General features: G+C 43.3%; 1 long non-coding RNA gene across 1 annotated transcript in view; it reads left to right on the top strand.

Moving 5' to 3' along the window:
• The first annotated feature begins 382 nt into the window (after window positions 1-382).
• The window catches only part of LOC130684247 (uncharacterized), a 154530-nt gene continuing 131637 nt past the window's right edge, over window positions 383-23275 (top strand). Inside the window, exon 1 of the long non-coding RNA XR_008998436.1 lies at window positions 383-1551. This is a non-coding gene — a long non-coding RNA (uncharacterized LOC130684247). The remainder of the gene's footprint in view (window positions 1552-23275) is intronic.

Below are 23275 nucleotides of genomic sequence, written 5' to 3'. Positions count from 1 at the left end.
GGGGAGGTAGAATCCATGGCATTTGGCAACAGATGAGCTACGGGGGAGATGGAGACAGCCAAGCAGATGCCAAGAATCTTGTGTGAGTGACTCAGACTGTGGTTATCATGAAAGGCCAGTCAGGCGGAGAACTGGGCTGGCGTGGGCCGGGGCGGAGGAGAGGAGCAAAGCAGCAGCCAGTTCTGTGTTCTCTGGGTGTGAAGTGCTCAGAATCAGAGGCCGGAGGGATGTCACTCTGTGGACGGTGATGGGTGACGGGCAGCCGCTGTCAGCGGGCAGTCCCCCCCCACCCGGGAGAGATCCAAGCCACAGCAGTGGCCCGTGTGCCCAGAACTTTCCGGAACATGCACAGGACCGAATGGGGCTCAGGTTTGTCCCCACACCTGCTCCCCCTGCCTGTCCTTGTCCAGGGTCTGGGGGGCAATCCCACCCTCTCTGTCCCCTTGGCAGTGCTTTATACCAGGGACCAGGCCCAGCCTGTGAGTTCCAAAGTACTGGGTCTTATAACTCAGCAGGCTGGCTTTTCAAGACTACTGTCCCTGCTCTGTGAGAATGAAGCGAGCTATCTGGGAATTCCACGCTTTTTGTGTCTCCATTCTTCTGGGCTGGTCTTCTCTCGAAGTCCAATTCTAATAGTCAGGAATCCAATGTTAATATATCAATCAGCTACCTCAGCATGGGAAGTAGCCACGGAAAGATGGAGACAGAGAGAAATGTGGCCTGGTGGAGATACAGGAACAAACTGGGTTAATCAGAAATGGAAATGCAGAAATCTACTCCATCTGCTTAAAACCCACAGGATGGAGAGAGAGCTCCTCATGGTAGCCCATACGAGTATCCAGGCCTTCATACTAGCTTCAAAATTAGGTAAACAGTGGATTCCTAAGCTTTAGTGGATTGTTTTCTGTTTTTTTTTTTTTTTTTGCCTCGAGCCCCACAGGATGTATAAGTTGGGGTATGGGGCCAACATCCCAAATGGAGTGCCGACCCCCATTCCCTGGTTCTGGGAAGAGGCAGAGGAAATCCTCCGGCACTAAGCAAGCAAACAAACACCCACCCAAACAAAACAACACGACAAGCCCCACACTGAAAACTTTCCACTTGCAAACATGTTTTTGTCACTGCCAAACGTTTAGGATTGCAACATTTTGGCGTCTTTGGCCCCAAACCCGAGGACTCTGCCGTTTTCCCAAAGCACCTAAAATAAAGAATTCCTTTTGGCAAAAACAGTGTGTTTGTAAACAGCAAGGCTTTATTTTCGAGAAACTCAATTCCCCCTTAGATGTAGAGTATTTGGAATAAAACCCCGGCAGCTATTTTCCGTCTGCTTCTCCCATTCCAGATTGTCACTGGCAGGTAGAAAATATCTCTTGTTGGTGTGTGTGTGTGGTTTCCATTAACTGGGTGTGTGTCTGGAATTTGTGCTTGTCGGCCAGTTACTGATTGCCTTCTGATGCTTCTTGGGAGGGAGCTCCACAGATGAGGTGCTGGATTCTTCCAGACTCTGGCTTTCTTGTGCCCCAGGATCCTGAAACTCGGAGCTTCCCAGAGGTATGGCCAAACCTCTCTGATTCTTGTCAGGAAACCTATCCCAGCCATCTGAACATCAAACCTGTCAAACAGCACTGATCTGAAGTTGGAGAGGCTGATTTTCTAGCTTCTTTTTAGAACAGCTTTGCTGCTAAAGATAAGCTATCTTGCCCCTCCTTGAGAGTCAGGTACCATCTTTTTTCATCTCCCCCTATTCACCATCAGACCCTGTTCACACAGAGGGCTGTAATTACCTCCCTGCTTTGGAAGGTGGCCTGAGACCCTAACTGAATCTTATGAATCCTGCTCACTGAATATTCAAAATTTAAAATACCTGGTCTGAGCTCCTGAGACGAAAGAGTTTTTATCTGTGATATTTTTGGGCTTGGCTACAGAAGGAAGTATATCTATATTCTTATTGAAGTGAAACTCAAATATCATAAAATGAACCATTTTAAAGTGGACAGGTCAGTGGCACTTAGTACATCTGCAGTTTTGTGTAACCAACACCCTTCTCTGTTTCTAGGATATTTTCATCCTTGCAATGTAAATCCCTTACCCATTAAGCAGTTTCTCTTCCATTCCTCCATCCCCACAGCCCCTGGCAACCACCGATTTGCTTTCTGCTTCTGTGGATTTGCCTATGCTGGCTGTACAACACAGCTGGAGTCATGTAGTATGTGGCCTTTTGTGTCTTGCTTTTTTCCTTAGCATGTTTTTGAGGTTCATCCATATCAGGAGGACATTCATCTCCAAAATAAATCCCGCTGAAGAGCTATTGTGTTTCTATTTGAAGCTGATGGGAACTTTCAGGACCTGCGGGATGAACCCCAATGCTTGCGAGGCCCTGGAAAGATCCTCAGAGGCTGCAGAAGTCAGGCTCTGTTCCTGGAAACACCTGCCTGCTGCTGACTCTGTTGTCCCCTGGCTCAGGCCCTGGGTTATGCCTCCTGAGACCCTCACCCCATCTCCTGTTCATGGCCCTTGCTACCTTCTTTCCCTCCCTGCTCTCACATAACAAACTGGTTTCCACTGAGTGAATTCCACACGGTTCTGCCTTGTATCTGGGTTCAGTGGATCATGAGACAAAGATGAATCTCACAAAACCAGGAGACAAGTAGTGGGTTTCCGAGCTTCCAGCACTTTTCATTTTGTTAAGGAGCCATGAGGTCTCGTGAGACAGAGATGGGAACAGATGGTATCTTAATACCTGGACAGGTAGATGGGTGCTGGATTAAGAACTCCTAGGAAAGGTAGGTAGTCATGAAAAATTTTGAGTGGATGCCTGCAATAAAATATTGTAAGGATATGAACTTAAAAATGACTTGCCATGTTGCCTTTTCTCTTGTATGTTTTAATACTATTGTCTTTTCTTTGAAAAAAATCCTTGCACTGGCATCATTCCTAGGGCTTTTACTGACTTTACCCATTTTTTGGATTTTTTTCTCATTTTTATATCCTCACTATATTTTTTAAATGTTTTCTGAAATTCAAGAAATTCATCCTTCTGGAATTGGAATTCATTCATTCTGGAGTTAGAAATTAGCAGTTACTAAATTTTAATAATTTGTTCTTAGCTGATTTTGCTTAGAGCAGTTTCTCTTCAAGCAGGCTTATCTAGCCACTAGGTGGCGCTCATATGCTATTGTAAATGGATTCTGACATTGAAGTTGGAGAATTTGGAGACCGGTTTGTCTTCATTTAAGGTAAATACAGGAATTGGCCCGTACAGTCTGTACGTGCTTTGTGGATTATAGACTTCTTCCTCCTTCTCTTTGCTAGACTGCCTTTTTGAGTATGGCATCATGATTAAGTACAGGGACTGTAGAGTCAGACTAAGTTCAAATACTGCCTCTATCATTCGTTTGCTATATGACTGTAAGTAAGTCACTTAACTCACACTTCTTAATGCGAATTGGGGTTAATAATGTATCTCATAGAGTGGCTGTGCTAATTAAGAATTTAATTATATTAAAGCATAGGGTTATATGTGTTTGCTTTTTAAAAAAATTTGTTGTGTTTTTCCCCAGCTTTATGAGATATAATTGACATATAACACTGTGTAATTTTAAAGTGTGCAAGGTGATGATTTGATACATGTATTTGTCGCAGAATGAGGACCCAAACGGAATTAGTTATGTGTTTATTAGAATTAGTTATTATCAAGATTTTTATTCTGCACTGTGGCATTGCTAATACCTTAGACAAACGTTTCCCAAATACCAGTTCAAGGACTAGCCGTGACAAAATCACTTAAGGATCTCATTTCAAATACAGATTTGTAAGTTCTACATCTGGAGTGTCTATTTCAGTGATTTTGGGTTGGGGCTTAGGGATCTATTTTCTTTAACAACTTCTCATGTGATTCTTATGCTCAGCTAGACCTGGGGACCAGTGGCGCAGACTATCCAGGGGTGTCGCTGTCTACCCAAGTGTATTCCAGGTGTGAGAAGCTAACGCTGTGTTCACACTGGCAATTCCCAATTCCCCTTCCCTCAGGGAGTGTGCCATCCAAACTCTGTACAGTAGGACGGTTTCCTCTCACTGTCATCTTTCGAGGCTACCTCATGAATGAGGCTGTACTGTGTCCACTGGCTTTTTCCAGCTTATACCCTCATATTCAGTTGACCTGTGGGTAAATCAAGCTTGGGCCCTTTCCTCCTCCATCAACTGGTCATAGTAGACATTCCACGTGGCAGTAGGTATGAGCTAAGGAGAGGTACTTATGCATCAGGGGTGAATGACGTGAGTGTCTGGGATACCTGCTTGTATAGCTTGCTTATGCTATTGGTCTGAATGTACCACCTACATCTTACAAAGGCCTGCCCAACCATGTGGCTTTATGGGTGTGATGGAACCTGGCTCGTCATGGATGACTGGCTACGTGGTGTTCAGGGTCTTGTATATTCATCTCTCCCAGGCTCCAGTAGCATGCTAAGAGCTGCTTCTTCCTAAGTTGTGCAGTTATTTGCTGTAGTTGACATGGCTGTGTTCCAGAACTCTAAGTGCCTGAGTTGTGATTTTCCCAATGTGGATTGTCAAAATCTCCATCTCTTTTTCCATCACCAATATTTCTGATGCCACAGGGTCTGCTGGATCATAGGGTTGAAGCCACAGGGCCACTTGCCCTGCAGCCTGGACCTTTTGCAGAACCTTTTCTATTTTGACTTCCATTCAAAACTTTTGTGTCTCCTGTTATATGGATGTGAGCAATATCCCCAAATATGGAATTAATGTCCAGAACTCAAAAGGTCCACTGGGTGTTGCTCTACAGTCTTGGTTTAGATGGGGTGAGATACAATAATTTGTCTTTACTTTGGCTGGGCCCCAGACCCTGGACCCTTCCAGAGCGTACCGTGGTGGCTGGCCCCTGGGTCTTCAGGGGGTTGTTTCCCATTGTCTTTATTGCATGAGTCTGACTTACAAAGGCCTCCAGTATACTTCCCACTTCTTGCTCATCAGGTCTGATTCTCATGATGTCCTCACCAGGGTGTTGGTCTGCAGATGTCCAACCGGTCCTGGTCTCCTCAGACTAAATTATGACAGAGACGGGAGAGTTAACATAGCGTGGGTCGGCCCTGTAAGAGAATACCTTTGCCCATTCTGAGTGAATGTGAACTGTTTCTGAACCTCCTTTTTGATAGGGATGAAAAGGACACAGTCCCCAGATCAGAGGCTGTGTTCCAGGTACCTGAGTCTGGGCTTAAGTACGGATACACTGTCTGGCAAGGGGCCTGAGTGCCAGCTGTGGGCCACTGCTTGTTTCAGTTTCTGGGAGTCTGTCATCCTCCAGGACCTGTCTGATTTCTGCAGGGACCAGATTGATTAATTAAATGGTGATATGATAGGGGCCACACCATGTAGGTCATTAAAGGTAGTTCTAAGCTTTAAAATGCAAACCTCCCCTTTCTCCCACCCCAGGATATGATATTGTTTTTGATTTTCTGTCTTGGCTGGGGTAGGAGGCAGTTTTAGAAGCTTCTCCTTGGCCTTTCTCACTCCACTAGCTCTTACCTGTGTGAGCATTTGCAACTGTCATACATTTGGGGACTGGGGTAATGGCTGTGGGGTGCATTAACTCACCCAGCTTCCTGGTCAACCATGGCTGACTCCTGGGATGGGATAGACTGGCCAGTATTTTGCTTGGTTGCTGTGCCTGGCCTCTGAGAGTGCTGTTCTCTGCCATCTCTTATCTCTGCCTGGGTGACCCCCATGGATGCACTCTGACCTTGCCATTCATTAGGGTAATTGTCTGTCTGCTTCTGATAGCTGAGCATAGCCGCCTGGTCTCTAGTACTTTTGTCCTCTAATCCCCAGTTACCAGTGGGCCTGCTTCTGTAATGGTGTCAGCCCTGCCCTACAGAGAATGTCACCCATGAGACTGTCAGTGGGGCTGATGCCTCTCAACAGTGCACTCCTCATTGCTTCAGTAAGTGGGACCCCCTCTGGGACTCCCCATGGAACAACCTCTGCGGAGGTTTCTGGCCTTACATGGTAAGTTTACCCTAGCTGCCCACTTCCCCATTCCTGTTGATTTTTCCTTCACTGTCCATCAGGGCAGTTCTGGAACTTCCAGGTGTGACCCTATTCCAGGTGTCGGAGGGCCACCCCAGCAGCACATTAACTCCACCTCCTGGAATTCTTGTTGGGGTGCTGTTATGGGCTGAATTGTGCCCACCCATAAATTCATACACTGATGAAGCCCTAACCCCCCAGTGTATCTGAATGTGATTGTATTTGCAGATAGGGTCTTAAAGAGATAATTAAATTAGAATGAGGTTATTAGGGTGGACCCTGAACCAATCTGATATCCTTATAAGAAGAGATCAGGATACAGACACACACAGAGGGAAGACCTCATATCTTCCTGGATGGACACAGGGAGAAGGCAGCCATCCACAAGCCAAGGGGAGGCCTCGGAAGGAACGAACCCTAGACTCCAGGACTGAGAAAATACCTTTCCATGATTTAAGCCACCCGGACTCAGGTACTTTGTTATGGCAGGCTGAGCAAACTGATAGAGGCATCGCATCCCATGCTGATAAACTCTCCCTTATCCAGCTGTGTTCTGCACCTGGTTCAATGCCCCGGGGCTCCAGCCCCTCCATCCTCTCCTGCCTCCCACCAGTATAGGCCCAGAGCCTGCAGCCCCTTAGGGTCTGTGCTACTCCTCCCTCAGAAAGCCAGCTTTCCCCGGGCTCATTATGTTGTGACCTACTGCTAGTTACTGGCCTAGCGGCCAGAGGGAAGGAGGGGACAGATCCTGGTGTGTGTATCTTGAGGTGGGGTAGTCTGTGCACAGTGTCTTCAAGAAAAGGGGAGGTGCTGGTTCTCAATCGGGAGAGTGGCTTCTTCTGGAGTTTCAGAGAGTTCAGGGGGCTCTAGGGATTCAAGTTTGGAGGGTGTGACCCTGTATCCCAGGTTGTCATTCTTTTCCACTAGGAGCGCTGAGGTTGGCCCTAGCAGAACCGCCTGGTCGGGTGTTAAGATTCTGCGGAGCTCTGCTATTTTTATGACTATGTCCTGGACCTGATGCTTAGCTTTCTCTGCAAGTTGAAAACAAGTGACAGAGTTTCTTCACATGCTGGCAAGGAGGCCTCAGGCTTTCATGCTCTGCATTCAATTGGTGGTTCATGTCCTCAGACTTTCACTGCCATCCCCTCAAACATCAACAGCCCTCAGCATTAGCCATCCAGTTTCACCTCTTTCCTGGAGGTATTTCCCAAAGAGCTCGTGCTTAGCACCAGCCTGCATTTCCTGTCCCAGTACATCCCATTTCACCACCCCAGCTCACTATAGTGGAAGTCAACCCAATTTCACTGCTGCTTTGAGCCAAGGGCTGTGTGATGAGGTCCTCGTTGCTGTGGGGCACTGGGTGATCCAGCTCCAAAATCCTATCGGAGAGCTTCCCCTTCCTCGCATCACTCCTGGCATTGGGGTGGGTTCCAGGGAAGCAGGCTCGGAGGGGAACTTGAGCATGCTGGATGCTTGTTAGGGGGCACTCCTGTCACCCAAGAAGGAAGGACGGGACAGGAGTAGCTGGACAATGCTGCTGCTATCCTGGGGGAAGCTGGGTGGCCTTCCGCGTCATGCTGAGCTGGAGCAGGAGGGTCAGGCTATCATGCTCCTGACCTGTTCATCCGTTTTTGGGTTCCCACTGTTGCAGGAAGAGGGTGTGATCTTGTGCAACGTGGCTCCCTCCAGCAAGGGTAGCATCTGCAGAGGATGGACGGCCCTCCCAGCCCTGGGGGGGATGCACCCTTCCGTCTTGAAGTGGGATCTGGGAGGTGCAGAGGACATCTGTGACAGTAGCCCAGAAGTATTTGTTTCATTGGGGCTACCTTGAATTTCATATGGAGCAAGGCTCAGTGCCGATGTGTCCTTTAGGCAGATGGAGCAGGATGCTGAACTAGTGCCACAAACTGAAAGTGGCACCTGGACCAGGTGTACTGTCATTAGAGGTGTTACTCTTATTCTCTCTGGAGCCTAGGCCTCTTCCACAAAGTTACGCTATCCAAGAAGGCTCAGGCCATGCTCAGGCATCTCTGTCTCTCAGACACCAGTTCTCAGGTGTGAATTGGAGCCTCCACCTGCCACTGGGCTGTCATCACGCCAGCAGTGACACTGACACGATCTAGCTGTCATGGGCGCATCGGCAGCTGATGAAGGTGAGTCCGGGGGCCTGCAGGCGCGGACACAGTGGGCTCTGCAGTTCCTGAACTGCACATCCCAAGCCGGCCACAACAAAAGCCCCAAAGAGGAAAGGTCAGACTCATGAAGTGCTATTTGTTTTCACTGTAACTTCATCCCTCCCACTTAACACCCGTCTAACCAGCAACCGAATCAATTACCACGTGTCAGCCCGAAATCTGACACAAGAAATGAAAGAAGGACACAACCTTCCCAGGGGGGTGGCAGGCGGGCAGAGGGGGCCGGAGAGATGGAAAACTCGGGGAGGGAAGCCATGAGTGAGCCACTCCGTCCTGTAGCTAAGGGTTAAAGGAGGCCTGTGACTCTGTTTACCTTCCCTCTCCTGGCCTTGGAGGCAGGACCAGTATTACCAGTTGTACTATTGGGTGTTTCTGTGACGATGGGGCTCAGCAAGGCTGTGACGTTATTTGACTTTGGTTACTTAAGTCGCTCCATTTAATAATTGAAGACCAAAAGATTCTAGATGTTGATTATATTACAGAGCTCCAGGAGGGAGAATTCCTGGCAGATCATGTTTGGCCGCCGTGCCTATTTGAGCTGACTGAGTTGCTGCGATTCTCAGGCTTCTGTTAAATGTGGTGTCAGCTCTACCGAGAGCCCCCATGTAAATGATGTCATTAGCTTCCTACACTTACGCAAATCTCGAAAAGAGAGTCCGCAAATGCTCAGCCAGAATGCACAAAAGCTCAGTGGATGAATCCCGGTGGAAGTCAGCCTGGTGTGATTTCACCAGCTCTGTTAAATAAGATAGTCGTAGTTTCCCAAAGTAAGGTTTTTGTTAAGAAGGGCACTTAAACGCTTCCACTTTTATTAATAGGGTCCCAGGATGAGGAACCCTCTTGTCTTCAGGTAGAGCATCAGATGGATATTTCTGTATCTCTTCTATACCTGGTATTGTCTCTCAGATTGCCGACTACATGGAATGTTTGAAGTGTGAAGCGTTGATTAAAATGGGATGTGGGTAAGGGAAGGAGGAAGGTTCTTTCTAGGTATCCTGGTGGTAATTAAAAGATATTTCCACTCACCTGCAGGAATTAATGAAAGGCAAAATTTTTGCTCAACCAGGTGATTGAAGTTGGTGGTGGAGTATAAGCAGCCTGAGGCTGTGATTCGCTCTTTGAGACAGTCGTCAATTCTGTTTGGGCTTATGATATGGACACCTCTTTATGACACTAATTTCAGGGGACTGTTTCTTTTCTTCTAATCTAAATGGTGCTCAGTCTTTGATTCCCTTGTCTGAAGAGAGAGACATGTACAATCTCTTTCTCTTTGCTCTCTCCAAGTGATGCCATCACATGCCTGGTTTTACTTACCACCTGCATGGTAACGCCCTGATGCCTTCATCATTATACGGGCTCTTTATGTTCCTGGGCTCAGCTCTGCTTCTCTGTCTCTGGGTGGGTATGGCCCCCAGAGTCTCCCAGGCCCCTTAAACTAAGCACTGTCAAAATAGCCTCAGTCATCTTCCCCTGATTTGTCTCCTTCACATTTATTTTCTATTTCATTGTGGGAGCAAAATCCCAGGGGTCACTTAAGCTTGAAAGCTGAGATATGTTCTCGACCACCCCTCACCCCCCACTCCTTTATCCTCTGCCTCATCAGAGGTTATTGATTTTGGCTCCTAAATATTTCTCACATTGGCCTCTCTTTGCCATTCCTGTTACTTGGCCCTACTTTACACGAACGTCCTCCCTTCCTGCCTGTTTTGACAACCCCAGACCATCACCCCTGTGGCTTTGCTCATGTTTTCCCCTCTTGCTAGAGTGTGACCCTTTTATTCTTTTCCATTTTAGCCAGTGAACCTGAAGATGCTGAGACTCAAATCAGGCATCACTTTTTAAAACAGGAAACATTCGGTATTTGTTTCCCAAACCTGCATTGTCACTTGTGTTCTCTGTCTTCCTTAATTCCACCCTAGTCTGTCCATCAATTCCAGTTAGAAGCTTCTGAATCATCTTTTGCCACCCCCCGCCCCCCGTCCCCACCCACTGCCCAGTGATACCAGTTAACAAATGTTGACTTACTACTGAATTTTTCCCCATTCTGTTTCTGGTCTCCACTATTGCTTTTCAGATAGAAGCCCACCCTATTTTTGTGCAAGCAGGTACACTCTTAGTGAATCTTCCCTCCTCATTTTTTCCAATTTTCATGCAGTCCTCCTTACCATTGGATTCATTCTTTCTAAAATACCTCTTTGTTCAGAATTTTCCCTGCATCCATTTTCGGCAAGGAAACATCTCAAGTCCCTAGCATGGCATTTGGAGCCCTTTACAATCGGACTCTACCATTTTGCAGCAGGTCCTGGCATGTCTGCCCACCCCCTTGTCCCCAGTGCCAGCTGCCACGGAGCCACGCCGTCCTTTTTGTGCTCTGGCCTATGGCTGTGCTGTTTAGGGACTTCTCCCCGGGCAGACATCCTACTTAACTTAACCTTCCAAGACCTAATTTAAATGGAACTGCCCTGTGAAGACCCTCCTGGTCCCCCAGTGAGAACAGACTGTCTTTTCCTGGCACTCTTAATACTCTTGATGCCCTTATTCCCTCAGTTTGCTATTTCTCACTCTCAGCCCAGCATAAATGGCACTTAAATATCTATTTTCTTTTGAGCTTCAGGGATGTCTTTCATGGCTGCTGTTCTCCTCAATACTTCACTTAGCAACCACTCATTAAATCCATTGTGGAAATGGAAGACCATGTACTTTAAATATATATTTCAAAAAGAGAGTTCTTTCCTCTTTTTTTCCTTTTTTTTTTACTGAGGTATAATTATCATACAATGTCATATTTCAGGTGTGCAACCTAATGATTTGATATTTGTATATATTTTGAAATGATCACCACAGGAAGACTATTTAACAATTGTTACCATCCATAGCTACAAAATTTTCTTTTGCTTGTGATGAGAACTTTAAAGATCTACCAAAAATTGTTTTGATTGTGTGATCATTTAAAAATCTTCACTATCATTATTTCTAAATCTTTATGAATGCTAAACATATAGTATGAATATCTTTTGTCTTTTTAAAAACTGAATCCAGTCAAACATTTAGTTGCTTTGTAAACATAAGGCAGAGTTTATACGACAGGATGACAGAAAAGTGTTTTTTGAGTTGTTGAGTTAAGAACATTCATTTGATGGATTTCAACTTTATGTTTCCAAGTGGAGGTGGTATAGACAAAGCTTGACCCCGTGCCATGCCCTTTCTCTGGTTTGGTGATGCTTGGCTCCTGCCCTTAGGAATTCGCTTTACTTCTCTTTCACAATGGTCTCTGATGTTCAGGGGATAGATCAGCGCAAATGGACAGCCTAAACTCTATCTTGCCACATAATAAATGGATGTTGGATGCAATGCACATACTATATGTATATATGAATTTGAACATGTGGACAACAGATGATTTTTAGATGTGACTAACATGCTCATTAGGCGTTTTTAGCAAAATTCTCCACTAGGCTTATTGTCCTCAAGTTGAAATATGAGAGGTTGTCTGTCTAGTATGTGCTTTAGAATCCTGAAGTTTAACTTGGATCCCTTTGAAGTCCTTTTTATGACTGATGAATCATTTCAACATTTTGCTACATTCAAAGGCCCTCACTAAAAGAGAAAATCAAGTGCCTTACTAATCGAGGATACCAGGAAAGATTGGAAATCAGGTGAAAATGTGACATGAGCGGTAATACTGAACTCAAAAATGTGTATCAATCATGATAAATTTTGAAAGAGTTTGGAAACATTTAAAACTTTTATAAAGAGCACATGACTGATTTCAGAAACCATTTGGGAAATATTTGGGAACTATTTGTAATAGAAATAAATCCCAGTTTGATGCTTTTCTGGGGTGCATGTGTTATGATAGAGTTTGGGGTCACAAAGCAGGCATGGAGAAAGGTCTTCTGTCCCTCTTGTTTGAGAGCTGATTCCTCAGATACGCCTGGGTTTGGTCCTCATGTCTGTGTCAGCCACTGATGGGACAGAATTCACTTTTTCCGGGGGTGGTCTATGTCCAGGGGGAAGGGTTATCACCCACAGACTAAGATTTTGGGGTTCTTGCAAGGAATGCTGAAGACCTGACTTACCTTCATTCTGCTGTCAACGCATGAGGACAGTCTCCCTGACACTGGAAACTGCACTGTGAGGAGCTGATGACTGACATGCTTGCCCCCTGGGAGGGCCACTGCCATCTGTTCACTGGGGGAACCTACAACAGCAAAGCTGCCGAGCGCAGGCGCCAGTGAGAGCAAGTGATTGTTAACCAGGTTAGGAAACAAGGCAGATGGAGGTATGCCCACTGTCAAGGGTAAGGATTCAGGTTGCACCCTGGAAACAACAAATTCCAAAGAGGTTTTTAAGGTGAAGATCAGTAACTTCTTACCATCTAGTTTTCCTACCATGTTTTAAAACTAGGAACTGAACCCTGACATGCTGTGCCAGACAGGACAGCTGTTTGTCCAGCCCAGTCCTGCCTTTGTATTAAAGATTTGTTTCACTGTTATTCCCTGGATCAGAAATCGTGCATGACCTTCTCTTCCCTAGTGTTCAAGGCCATCAGAAAACCGACCCAAACCTACTCTTATAAGCTTATTATTTTGTCCCCTATTTACCAGAGTTACAGCAAGCCTAAATGCACCGTCCATCTGCCTATCTCAGTACCTTTGCTAAAGCCATTTACCAGCCCCCAGAATGATTTCCTTCTTGTTCTTGTCAATGGACATCTTACCTGAACCCAAAGACTCTCTCATACCTCATCACCTCCAGAAAACCTTCCCAGATCACCCAGAATAGATGAGATCATTTCCTCTTTTATACTCTGAGGTGTCCCCTGGCTTTGGCACCTTCATGATGCTCGGTGTGTGCTGCCCAGGGCTGTCACCCTGTAGGTACCTAGTGAGAACCCTGGGCTGCTGTAAGCTCAGAGACAATACGGGGCACTTGTTTTTTTCTTTTCTATTTATCAGCAGTAGGCATCATGTCTAGCATACAAAGCAGCTGCTCAGTACATACTGTTGAAGTCACTGGGTGCATCATGTCTCTATGCTTGGTACCTAAAGTAGGTTACATATAAACCCATCCGTTCATCCATTCCTTCCTACGTTGAATACCTACTCCATCTGGCCCTGTGCTTATATCTGGAAATACAGCAGTGAACAATAAACTCATGGTGCCTTTACAGGGTGTAGAGCCTCATGGGGGAAAAGAAACAGTCACACAGCTAACAGTTATAATACTGACTGTGGCTTACACTTACTGAAGGCTTGCTCTGTGCCAGTTATGTTGAGTACTTCTTCACATTACTGAATTCTCATGACCACTCGTGGAGGTGAGCACTGCTTTCCCCTTCCTCCAGATCAGGGGGTGGAAGCTTAGCATGTCTGTTAGCTAACTGCCCGAAGGCACCTGGCATGAGTTGGGGAGCAGGAGCTTGACCCGGGCTGTCTGACCCCAGGGCCTGTGTTTTTTAACCACCACATGACATAAATAATTACTAATATTAGAGAGATGACAAATACCATAAATATCATGTGTGTTAATTTCCTAGCACTGCTATAACAAATTACCTAAAATTTAGTGGCTTAAAACAACACATTTAGTATCTGAAACTCACGTAGGTCACAAATCCAACATGGGTCTCACTGGGCTAACGTCAAGCTGTGGGCATGACAACCTTCCTTGCAGAGGCCCCCGGGGGGAACCCCATTTCCTTGAATTTCCAGCTTCTTATTCAGTTTCCTTGAACGCCAACCTTTGCTGACTCATGGCCCTTCCTCCACACTCAAAGTCAGCATTGTAGTCACTTTCCTCTGACCAGCCTTCTGTCCTCACATCTTTCTCTACCTACAGGCGATAAAGGTTCTCTGCTTTGAGGACTCATGTGATCACAGCTGGCTCACCTGGCTAATCCACAGCAGTGTCCTCATCTCTAATCATGGCTGCAAAGTCCCTTTTGCCATGTAAGGTGACACAGTCATGGGCATCTTTGGAGGCTGTTGTTCTACTGATCGCATTGTGAAGGGGTGTAACAAGGGAGGCAGTCTGGAGGTGCAGGGAGGGTTCAGACTTCCTGCAAGTTGGGGGTAGGCACCCCAGGCTGAGGGCCATGGAGGTGGGATGCTCCTGAAAAGCCACGGAGCTGGGGCCTTTGCAGGTCTGAGGGTGACTGGATGTGGTGAGTTGGGGTAAGGGACCCCTGTTGAAGCTTGAGCAGGTGGTAGGGGTCAGATCATGAGGAACATCCCAGGCAAGTAGGGGAGGGATTCCATCATGATTCTGGAAGAAAGGGGGCGTAAGTAAAAGGGTCAAGTAGGTGACATATTTTCACTTTAGATCATTCTGCTGCTCTGTAGAGAACAGGTCAGTAGGGAGCAAGAGTGGACATGATTAAGGAGGTATTTCAATAGTCCATGTGGGAGATGTCAATGGCCTGGACCAGGACGGTGGCGCTCCAGGTGAGGCGATGCCAGTGTGGGCTCTTCCCCAGAGCAGACAGCAGGGCTTGGTGATAGCTTGGATATGGAGGTAAGGGAAAGACATGCATCCAGCTCTTTAAGTGAGTTAACTGGAGTGGGTGGGACCTTTTTGTTGATACAGTGGAGCTGGAGGAAGACCAGGCTCGGATGGGAGAGGGCTGACCAGAGGCAAGCAGCTGTGCAAGGAGCGAAGGCTGTTAATGTAAGAGAGAAAGTTCATTTTAGAGATGGAAGCCAGAGCTAAGTGGGAAGAACCCAGGCAAAATTTGACAGAATCACTCATTTCGGTTCTTATGATTGAAGATTTATAGAAGCCATATTGCCTCAAGAGGACCCACATACGAAGTTAAAATGTCATCTGGAAAATTATGCAAACCAAATATTCTGACTGTTGGTTTAGTTTAATTAAGGCAATAGATCTGTTATCATATTTCAGCCTCTCCACCTTACTAAGTCAGCATTCTTTTTGCTTCCTTGCAGGATATATCTTCATGTGCCCTTTCTTCAGATCCTTAGCCTGATGGCATAATGATTCTTTGGGCACAAGATGGCCCTTGATTTTTTAATAAGATTCATATTGCTCTTCAGTAAATATATTTAGAATTGTACATTTCAACAAAGCTAACATTTTGCAAAAAGATTTTAGGGAAATATGTTTTGGCATCTGTTAATTACGGGACTAAACAAGGAAAGGCAATCGACCCACTTATAACATTGACTTAACAGAATTGCTGTGTGTGTGTGTGTGTACTTGTAACTTAATAACTCACTTTATCTATCTGTCCTAGGATGACGTTCTGCAATTATCTTATTTAGATCTCACAATGTGACCGCAACTACTAACGCATGATAGGTTTAGAAGCTCAATACTCGAAATGAATGGAGTAAGTCCTTCCAGCAAGCAGGAGCACTTCCACTGGTCTCCCGCTCATCCCTGCGGACTGCTATTGTCTACAGTGTGGGTTGATTTGGATGCTGACTCTTCTATGGACAGAGACCCCTTTTGTTCTCTTCTTTGATCTGTGTCAGTGGTTCTCAAACTTCAGTGGCCATATGTGGCTTATTTTACCTTCTTCTCTTTCCTGAAAGCTTGGGTGACCCTTCTGCCTTAGCTCCCAGTTTTCACACTGATTTCCCTCTGGGATTGGAGCCCTGCCCTACTCCTTCCTAGCAAGGATGCTGTCCCCCTGAGTCTCACATTCTTGCCACACAGGATCTTGGATCCCCTAGAACTAGTACTGGTTGGATTTCTGGAGGAGGGCATAGTGGAAAACCTGGACCCTCTTTCATCTAAGTCTTGGTCTAGACCTAGATCTCCATACTTGGCAGAGTTCCTTCCCTACTTCATAAATATGTTAGTTTTTTGGCTTTCTGGGTTTTACTTAAAGCAAAGTTATCTTGATTGCCCATCATTGAAATAAGGGCTATATTACTTCTTACTAAAAATTTACTCAATACATTAGGAATATTATTCATATGGATCTAGAGGTGAAGTTCCAAGCTTGGGTTGGTACATCTTTGAGCTCTCACTAAACAATCTCACAACTATTGTGATTTTGGTTCTTGGCATTTGGTGCAACTAGAAAAGAGAAATCAATGGTTTTGAGCTGGTTTATGGGTGATAATACCTCACCATGAAGATTTTTTTTGGCTTCTTTGTTGAGTTTTTTTTAAAGATAATTTTCAGGAATTGTAGCTACTGAGCTAACCGATTTCCAGTCACTCATCCATTTCAGCCCAAGTATGAGATACAACTGCTCCTCCCATCAATGCCAAGCAAACAGGGAAGGGTGGTGTCGGCCATCACCTAGGCTTCTTTCAGTAGGAAGGAAAGTTGGGTGGACTGAGCCACTGGATGGTCATTTGGCTTCTCAAGTTGACATGGACTGTAAAAAGAAACAGACTGTAATGTTGTAGAAGAAGTCTAGGGGATGGTAAATTCTTGTTGGTAAATTCTTGTTCTTTCTTCTGTCTGAGGTTATCTCCCCAGTGTTCTTTGGAAGAAATGTCAGGCTTTTTCCCAGTGAAAAAGATCAAGTTACTAGACAAAGGAATCATTTGAAAGCCAGTTTGCAAACTACCACATTGCCAGGTCCTTCACCATTCCATGTCCACTTTGTGATTTTCGCTGCCCTCCCCTCCCCATGCCAGAGCTCAGCGTTCAGATGTACACTTGGGTGTATCTCTTTAAGCCCCAATCCCTTCACAAGTGAACCTATCTTCTTGTGGCCCCTGGGTGGCATTTTGGGATGCCTCCGAGAATTGGGTGCGTGATGACAGTTTGTAATTTGAAGATGGCTGCTTTATTATACATATCATAGACAATGCTAGCCAAGAAAGCAGGTTTGGGATTTGGTTGTTTGGGTGGAGAATTACAGTCATTTCCTTTGGAATGCTTACAGTTAAAGTCAGGTGCCAGAACATAGTAGGAGTTTGAGCACAGGGAGAAGGTTGAGAACTAGATGAGAATATGGGATTGGATAAGACGAATGAGGTTTTGGATGCTTGTGATGATCGCAGGCTGTTCTGAAAATGTGAACTTTTCCAGTTTCTTCATTCACTAATGAAAAATGTGTGACATCTGTGATTGTGTTTATCTTTTAAATTTCCTTTCTAACCATTGTTTCACATTGTCTGGTACTTCATTAGTAATGATTTTACTGACAGTTCCTTTAAACATTCTTTGAATTCAGGTGGAAGAAGATGGATTTTTAACTAATCTTTTTTGGCATAACCATATATCATATAGGAGACTAACTATTCTTTCCATTTTTCATTTGTTTTCTTTGGTGTTATCTGACATGAGGTTGTCAGAACAAATTAAAGTGTGAGTGAGCAATAATTTCTCTGTGATATAAAAAGATGGATAAAAATTACTTTTTAACTCAGTAGATGCTTTGCTCCCTATGTCTAAAATATTTAGGCAGCAGCTATGCATTCAGCAGATAAGCCTGTGGATAAATTTATGGACCTGGCCCATCTTTTGAAAATGGGGATTTGTATTGAATAATTTGGGTTTGCTGACTTCACAGCTCAGGTTTTCTGGAGCAGTGCCAACCTCCTATTCCTTTTGCGTGATGCAAATGTGGTCTTGCTGTTAATGCTGATCTTGTCTAGGTGCTGTATCCTTTTCTCAGACCAGCCACTGGCATCTGCTCGTGCTGCATCTGTCCCCCTTTCTATTTAACTGAGCTTTTAAGAGTGGCCTGATCCTTCTTAAAAATCCATTTCAAAACCCAATTAGAGATCAGAGTGACAAACTCTTTATAACCCTAAGCCTTAGGTACATCAAGGCACACATAAAATGAACCATTTTCCATCACCATTCCCTTGAATTCTTATTTCAGCCAATTCCTTGGTGCATTTCAGGGCTTTTTATCTATGTTATAATTTCAGTGTGGGAAAAATGAAGCATAACAGTCCTTTTTTCCTCCCAATTAATATGTGCAATAGTTAGGATTCTTCATCCTTAGAGCTATTTCTGTTCCCATGAAGACTGGCAAATTGGTTAATGGGTGGAACCTGGCCATGTCAGTATGGTCTTGGTTAGTATAACTTGGTGCAGGAAATGTGAAAAAAAAGAAAGTTCCCTCTTAAAAGAGAAGGAAATTTACTTGGGCTTGGCTAGGGTTGATGCTCAAGCCATTAGCTGAGTAAGGTAAATTCTCTGGGTTAAAATTTCATTGAAAGATCACCCTTTACTATTGGGTAATTGAAATGGGAAACCTGGGTTGGCCTAGTGGTGTTTTCTCACTGTCTACACCAGTGAAACCGAATCAGGATGAAAAATGACAGCAGGCTGCTTTTTAGCGTTTGTTCCACAGATTCGTTTGGCAACTCTTAAAACTTGAAGCGCAAGTGCTGGAATCCAGAAATGCCTAAAAACTTGTTGGACGTGTGTGTATACGTATTTGTGCATGAGTGCTCTGGACCAATTTGTTGGAGGGAAATGGGACTCATTTATTAATTTAGAATTGTCTTGCTACATTGGAACCAACACAGACAAGTACTTGCAAATTTTTGGATTGATTAGTTAAACAAGAGGAGGTGGGGGAGGGAGTAGAAGTGTATCCAGGGGTAGTGAGTTTGAACTGAATCATGAAAGTGAGATGAACATGAAATAGATGAACTAATGACCTGACAGCCAGGGTGAGGCTCTGGAGGGCTTTCTTGGTTGAAACTGGGACTTCTTAACTGCTTCTAATGATGAGGAAATGGTTTGCAGCATAATATTTCTCTTTTTCAGAGAATATTTTATTTGACTTAATGCATGTTTAATCTCAGATGGCTGGATAATTTAGATTTTGATCTTTATCTTAAAGAATTATCTGGATCTCTGGAAGATCATTTTTACCCTTCAGTATCTAGACAGTATGTGTACTGTTGACTTGAGAAGCTCTGGACACAGTTGGGAGTGTCACACTGTTTCTAACCGGCCTTGATGTGTCGTGTTATATTAATACACTGATATTAAGTGGCCCAGGGATTTCTTGGCTAAATCTCATTAGGTGGGTTGTTCTAATAAAGTAATATGAAATTCACCTTTTGGTATTTTGTTCAGAATTTTTGTGTCTATAGTTATGAACTTGATCTGTGGGGTTTTTCTCCTGCTTTTTTTTTTTTGGTTTTCCTCTTTTCTGGCTTTGGTTTCAGGATTAGACCAGTTAGGTAAAGGGTGTTGGTAAGCTTTCTGTGTTGTCTATAATCTGAAGTAGTTTACATATTATAAAAATGATTTATGCCTTATTTTTAAAAGTTTATCTAAAAAACCTGTGATGGTCTATAACATCTTGGAGGTAAATTTTGGGGAATTTTTCTAATTTTTCAATACTTGTTCTTGCTTTTGTTTTCATAATAAGCATATTTTTTAAAAAAGAATCTGCCATTTCTTCTGTGTACCTGTGGCCATTTGTACTTTTTCATTTACATAGGTATATTTTTATTTTCTGATTTTATTTTCTTGACTTGAGTGACTAGAGTTGTGTGTTTGTGTATGTATTTTCTGAAGAATTAGCTCCAAGATTTATCTGTTAATTCTATAGCTTGTTTAACAACATGAATTAAACATTTTTTTTCACCCTCCTAAAGATTTCCTTGGTTTTTGCATTGAGGGTTTAGTTCATTTGATTTTATTCTTTTTTGATACTAAGAGATTTGAATGTGAACTTTCCTATTTGATCCTACCTCAAAAGTGTTGTTAGTTTTAAAATATCAGTCATTTAAAAAGAGTCGTGTTGTATTTCTTCCGCAGGGACAGCAGTCGCTCAGTATATTCATTTTGTGAGCCTTCCCTGAGCTCCGCACTTACTGCCTCACTTTCCTCTGTGTGTATCATACTTCATTACAAGCTTACATTTGGAAGAACAGGGACTGGAGAATTCCTTCCTGGCAGTGGCAGCGGCAGGAATGGCTCTCGGGGCAGCAGAGGTCGCAGTGCCCGGGGAGTCCATCCAGCCGCCTGGCGTGTCCTCTCGGGAAGGCTCGGTGCCCCGACCTGGGTCATGGATGTGGCCGCCCAGCCAGCCTGTGCCCGCTGCCCCTCTCACAGCTGTTCTTCTGCTTTTCCAGGGCTCCTGTGAGCTCCTGAAGATCCTTCCAGCAAATATAATTTTCTGCTTTAAAAAAAAAAGTCCCCTTGTTGGTTTATTTTAATTTTTTATTCAAAAGAATAAAAATTTTTATTTAAAAGACTGCTTATGAATAGTGGTTTCATCTTTTGTTTTGATATTATTACTCATTTCTAATTATTTTTGCTTCATATTGTGATGCTGTGGTCGTCAGCAAATATTTGTTATTGTTATGCATTTTGAATTTTATCTTTATTGATATAAAATTCCAGTCTTTGTCCTGTTTAATATTCTACATGGAACTCAACTTTGTCAGAAATAAATTGCCATACTTTGTTATTTTTAAAATCTGCTTTTAAAATTTGAGTAATAAATCTTTGTGCTTTCTTTCTTTTTAACTTTATCTGGTCATTTTATTTCAACATACCTCATGAGAAGAGAGTATGTTTGATTTTTAAATCTGATCATCTTTTAAAGTTTTTGTTTTTGCCATGATACTTATGCTTTGTTTTTTTATTTTCAAGTTTTCTTCCTCTTTCTGTTCTTTTCTTGGTACTTATCTTTTGCCTTTACACTTTTCTGAGATTTTGAATTGATGAACTCTAGTTTTAATTTTACTAATGGCTCCTTACATTTTAAAAATCATTTGAGATGTGTATTTCTGTAATAATCAAAATTAAGAATGAGATCATATTTTTAAAAAGCTTTCCATTTCAAGTAAGGGATTTAATGCATTTTTACTTCCTTTTCCCATTTCTGAGGTTTAAAAAAATATAACCTGTGCATTTATATTCAGATTATTGATGTTAAATGATTTTTTTAACTATTCTATATTTTTAAGAAGAATTTTACTTATAGTTAGTTTGATCAGCATTTTATTATCTTTTTTTCCCAGTTTTTAAAACATTTATTGAAGAGACTGTCCTTTCTCTGTTGTATATTCTTGACTTCTTTGTTATAAATTAATTAACTTTATGTGCATGAGTTTATTGCTGCGCTCTCAGTTCTTTTCCATTGACCTGTGTGTCTATTTTATGCCAATGCTGTAGTTTTGCTTACTACAACTTTGTGATAAAGTTTGAAATCAGGAAGCATGATATGTTTAACTTTGTTCTTTATCCTCAAGATTGCTTTGGCTACTCGAGGTCTTTTGTGATTTCACACAAATTTTAGAATTTATTGTTCTATTTCTATGAAAAATGCCATTGGAATTTTGAAAGGGATTGCCTTGAATCTCTAGGTTGCCTTGGGTATTATGGACTTTTTAATTAAGGTATTATTGATATACACTCTTATGAAGGTTACACATGAAAAAACAATGTTATGGGTTACTACATTTACCCATATTATCAGGTCCCCACCCATACCCCATTGCAGTCACTGTCCATCAGTGTAGTAAGATGCCACAGATTCACTATTTGCCTTCTCTGTGCTACACTGTTTTCCCTGTGACCCCCCACACCATGTGTACTAAACAGAATACCCCTCAATTCCCTTGTCCCTCTCTCCCGACCCGCCCTCCCACACCCCTCCCCATTGGGAACCACTAGCCCCTTCTTGGAGTCTGTGAGTCCTGCTATTATGTTCCTTCAGTTTTGCTTCATTGTTATACTCCACAAATGAGGGAAATCATTTGGCACTTGTCTTTCTCCGCCTGGCTTATTTCACTGAGCATAATATCCTCCAGCTCCATCCATGTTGTTGGAAATGGTAGAATTTGTTTCTTTCTTATGGCTGAATAGTATTCCATTGTGTATATGTATCACATCTTCTTTATCCATTCATCTACTGATGGACACTTAGGTTGCTTCCATATCTTGGCTATTGTAAATAGTGCTGCAATAAACATAGGGGTGCATATGTCTTTTAGAGTCTGAGAAGTTGTATTCTTTGGGTAAATTCCAGGGAGTGAGATTCCTGGGTCAAATGGTATTTCTATTTTTAGTTTTTTGGGGAACCTCCATATTGCTTTCCACAATGGTTGAACTGGCTTGCATTCCCACCAGCAGTGTAGGAGGGTTCCCCTTTCTCCGCATCCTCACCAGCATTTGTTGTTCTTAGTCTTTTTGATGTTGGCCATCCTTACTAGTGTGAGGTGATATCTCATTGTGGTTTTAATTTGCATTTCTCTGATGATTAGTGATGTGGAGCATCTTTTCATGTGCCTATTGGCCATCTGAATTTCTTCTTTGGAGAAGTGTTTCTGCATATCCTCTGCTCATTTTTTAATCAGGTTGTTTGCTTTTTCGGTGTTGAGGCATGTGAGTTCTTAATGTATTTTGGATGTTAACCTCTTGTCGGTTATGTTGTTTACAAATATATTCTCCCATACTGTAGGATGCCTTTTTGTTCTGTTGATGGTGTCCTTTGCTGTACAGAAACTTTTTAGTTTGATGTAGTCCCATGTGTTCATTTTTGCTTTTGTTTCCCTTGCTCAAGGAGATGCGCTCAGGAAGAAGTTGCTCATGCTTATATTCAGGAAATTTTTGCCTATGTTGTCTTCTAAGAGTTTTATGGTTTCATGACTTACATTCAGGTCTTTGATCCATTTTGAGTTTACTTTTGTGTATGGGGTTAAACAATAATCCAATTTCATTCTCTTGCATGTAGCTGTCCAGTTTTGCCAACACCAGTTGTTGAAGAGGCTGTCATTTCCCCATTGTGTGTCCATGACTCCTTTATCATATATTAATTGACCATATATGGTTGGGTTTATATCAGAGCTGTCTAGTCTGTTTCATTGGTCTGTGGATCTGTTCTTGTGCCAGTACCAAATTGTCTTGATTATTGTGGCTTTGTAGTAGAGCTTGAAGTTGGGGAGCATAATCCCCTCAGGTTTTTATTCTTCCTTCTTAGGTTTGCAGTGTCTATTAGGGTTCTTTTGTGGTTCCATATGAATTTTAGAACTATTTGCTCTAGTTCATTGAAGAATGCTGTTGGTATTTTGTTAGGAATTGCATTGAATGTTTAGATTGTTTTAGGAAGGATGGCCGTTTTGACA

The sequence above is a fragment of the Manis pentadactyla genome, chromosome 1 (assembly GCF_030020395.1).
Source record: "Manis pentadactyla isolate mManPen7 chromosome 1, mManPen7.hap1, whole genome shotgun sequence".
NCBI classification, from domain to species: Eukaryota; Metazoa; Chordata; class Mammalia; order Pholidota; family Manidae; genus Manis; species Manis pentadactyla.
This window is presented reverse-complemented; position numbering and strand designations above follow the sequence as displayed.